The following is a 3499-nucleotide window of genomic DNA, read 5'->3' as shown; positions in this document are numbered from 1 at the left end:
TCTTCTACTCTTATTGATTACTCATTGTTATTACTTTAGTTTGTGAACTTTTGATGTTAGATTCAATTCCCATGTTAATGCAATTACTTTCCCTATGGTTATTGTTGCCTTCATTGATTTGTGTTATTGATGCTTGCAATTGGTAGTTAGATCTATTTCCCTTGCTAGTTTTCTATGTTTTTATGTTGCGCCTTCCAAGTGTTTGATAAAATGCTTGGGAGGATTTTAATTTAGATTCTTATATTCTTTGCTTTTGTTGAGTAATTAGAGACTCTTGAGTTATCAAACTCCTCTGTTGATTGTTAATTGAAGGTTGCTAATTGACTTGAATTCCACTAACTCTAGTCTTTCCTTGGGAGTTTTTAGGACTTGAGGATGCATATTGATTTATCCACATGACTTATCTTCATAGTTAGAGGTTGACCAAGTAGGAGCAATGAACAATTCTCATCACAATTGATAAGGATAACTAGGATAGGATATCTAATTCTCATACCTTGCCAAGAGTCTTTCTTAATTGTTAGTTTATTTCCTTTGCCATTTATATTTCTTGCTTATTATCTCAAAAAACCCCAAAAGATACCTTTATATAACCAATTATAAGAACACTTTCCTGTAATTCCTTGAGAGACAACTCGAGATTTAAATACTTCGGTTATCAATTTTATTAGGGGTTTGTTACTTGTGACAACCAAACTTTTGTATGAAAGGATTTTTGTTGGTTTAGAAGCTATACTTTCAACGAGAACTTATTTGTAAAATTCTTTACCGCACGAGAATCTGTTCATCAATCATGTAGACCTATTGGGTCAGGATCTTATTCTGAGCCAATATGGCATTCAGAGTGTCAACCTCCAGGACTCCTCTCGTCTGAGCAACCCCCTTGTTCATAGGGTTCCTCTCAGAAGTGTACATGAATTGGTTGTTAGCAACCATGTCAATGAGTTGTTGTGCCTCTTCAGGCATTTTCTTCAAGTGGAGTGATCCATCAGCAGAGTGGTCCAATGCCATCTTGGACATTTCAGAGAAACCATCATAGAAGATATATAGCATGGTCCAGTCTGAAATCATGTTAGGAGGGCACCTTCTGATCAGTTGCTTGTACCTCTCCCAGGATTCATAGAGGGATTCAGCCTCTTTCTGTCTGAAGGTTTGAACTTCCACCCTAAGCTTGCTCAGCTTCTAAGGTGGAAAGAACATGGTCAAGAATGCATTGACCACCTTCTCCCAAGAGTCTAGGCTTTCCTTGGGCTGAGAATACAGCTATAACATAGCTATATCCCTTACAGCAAAAGGGAAAAGCATAAGCTTGTAAATCTCTGGATCCACCCTATTAGTCTTGACAGTATCACAGATGTGTAAGAAATTAGAGATGAATCTGTTGGGATCTTCTTTGAAGCTTGAGGTTCTTCTTTCTCCTTGAGCTTCTCTTGGTCTTGCTTGTCTTTTTCTCCTTCTTGCTTTTTGTTGCCAACATCATTCTCCACAGACTTCTTATTAGTTTCTTTCCCAGCTGGCCTCTTGTCATTTACCAAGGTTCTTCCACTCCTTAGTTGAATGGCCTTGCATTCTTCCTTGGGGTTGGAGATGATGTCACTTGGTAATGCATTGGGTGCTCTTTCAGCCACTGTTTGCTTTGATAATTGACCAATTTGCCTCTCTAGATTTTGCATTGAAGCTTCATGGTTTTTGTTGGCCAATTCTTGGTGCTTGATCATCTTTTCCATCATCATCTCCAAGTTGGAGATCCTCTGAGATTCTTGGGGTTGTTGTGGTTGATTATGGGATGTTGAGGCTGAATGATAGTTATTTTGGTTAGTGGATGAGTTGTTGGGTGGATAGTAGTTGGGTTGAGGTTGATTGTTTTGTGGTTTCCTGTATTGGTTTTGGTTAGTGTTTTGATGGTTTTGATGGTTTGTGTTTCTGGAATTGTTTTGGTTTGAGTTTCTCTGCCAAGGTTGCTAGTTTTGGTTCTCTCCCCATTTCTGATTGGGGTGGTTTCTCTAGGATGAGTTGTAAGTGTCTCCATGGAAGTCATTTGCTCCAGAACCTTGGTTGTTCATGTACTGCACTTGCTCTTGCTGCTGCTCCTCAAAACTTTCCTCCTGCTGTCCCCACACCACTGATGGTTGGTTAGTTGTGCTCAATGCTGAAAGTTGCAATCCATCCATCCTCTTTGACATTGTTTTAATTTGTTATTGGAGTTGCTGGTGCATGAGTTTATTCTGGGCCAATATGGTATCAACTATTTCAAGCTCAAATACACCCTTCTTTGGAGTTGCTTGCCTTTCAGAGGAATAAAAATACTCATTGTTGGCCACTATATCTATGAGATCATGTGCCTCTTGAGCAGTTTTTATCATTTGCAAAGATCCTCCTGAGGAATAATCAAAAGCTTTCCCTGAAGGTAAGGACAAGCCTTCATAGAAATTCTGCAGCTCCACCCATTCACTGAACATTCCTTCTGGACATCTTCTGATTAGAGCTTTATACCTCTCCCAAGCTTCATACAATGACTCTCCTTCTTGCTATCTGAAGGTTTGCACATCAGTTTTTAGCTTGATGACTCTTTGAGGTGGATAGAATTTGGCTAGAAATTTGTTAACCAAATCATCCCAGCTGGTACTACTCTCCTTAGGGAAGGTTTCTAACTAATGTGTGGCTTTGTCTCTTAGTGAAAATGGGAATAAAAGAAGCTTATAGATGTCAGTGTTGACCCCATTGGTTTTGACAGTGTCACAGATTCTCAAACATACAGAGAGGTGTTGGTTTGGATCTTCAGCAGCACTTCCTCCATATTGACAATTGTTTTGAACCAGGGTAATCAATTGAGGCTTGAGTTCGAAGTTGTTGGCATTGACATTGGGGGTTAGGATGATACTCCCACAATTCTTTGGGTTGGGGATCATGTATGAAGCTAAAACGCTTCTCTTAGGCTGACCATTGTTGTTGGCCACACCATCAGTGTGAATTGGGATGTTTTCCTCCATCACTTGATCCTCTTCTTCTGATTCTGCTTCTCCTACAACTCCTTTTCCCCTTGCTTCTCTTCTTCTTCTCAAAAGTGTTCTCTCCGATTCAGAATCAAAGGAGGTGGACTCACCTCTTCTTCTTCCTGACATACAAACAAAACCAGAAACCAGAATGAAACACTCTACTACTAGAGTGAGGTTATTATTAGCCTAAGTAAATATTCAAACAGTCAGTATGCTTTGTAAAAATAAAAAGAAAATGCTTAATCTAGATTATCACCCTACTTAATCATTGTCAATCTAAATCAATCCCCAGCAACGGTGCCAAAAACTTGATGAGAGAAAAATGATTCCACACAAACTCACCGGCAAGTGTACCGGGTCGCGTCAAGTAGTAATTACTCACAAGAGTGAGGTCGATCCCACAGGGATTGATGGATTGATCAATTTTAGTTAGGTGATGAATTTAGTTTAGCGAATATTTGATAATTTGAGTGATTTTGATTAACATAAGCTAAATTGCAAGT

Source organism: Arachis ipaensis, chromosome B4 (genome assembly GCF_059453495.1).
Source record: "Arachis ipaensis isolate K30076 ecotype BB chromosome B4, ASM5945349v1, whole genome shotgun sequence".
Classification (NCBI taxonomy): domain Eukaryota; kingdom Viridiplantae; phylum Streptophyta; class Magnoliopsida; order Fabales; family Fabaceae; genus Arachis; species Arachis ipaensis.
Note: the sequence above shows the minus strand (reverse complement) of the source record.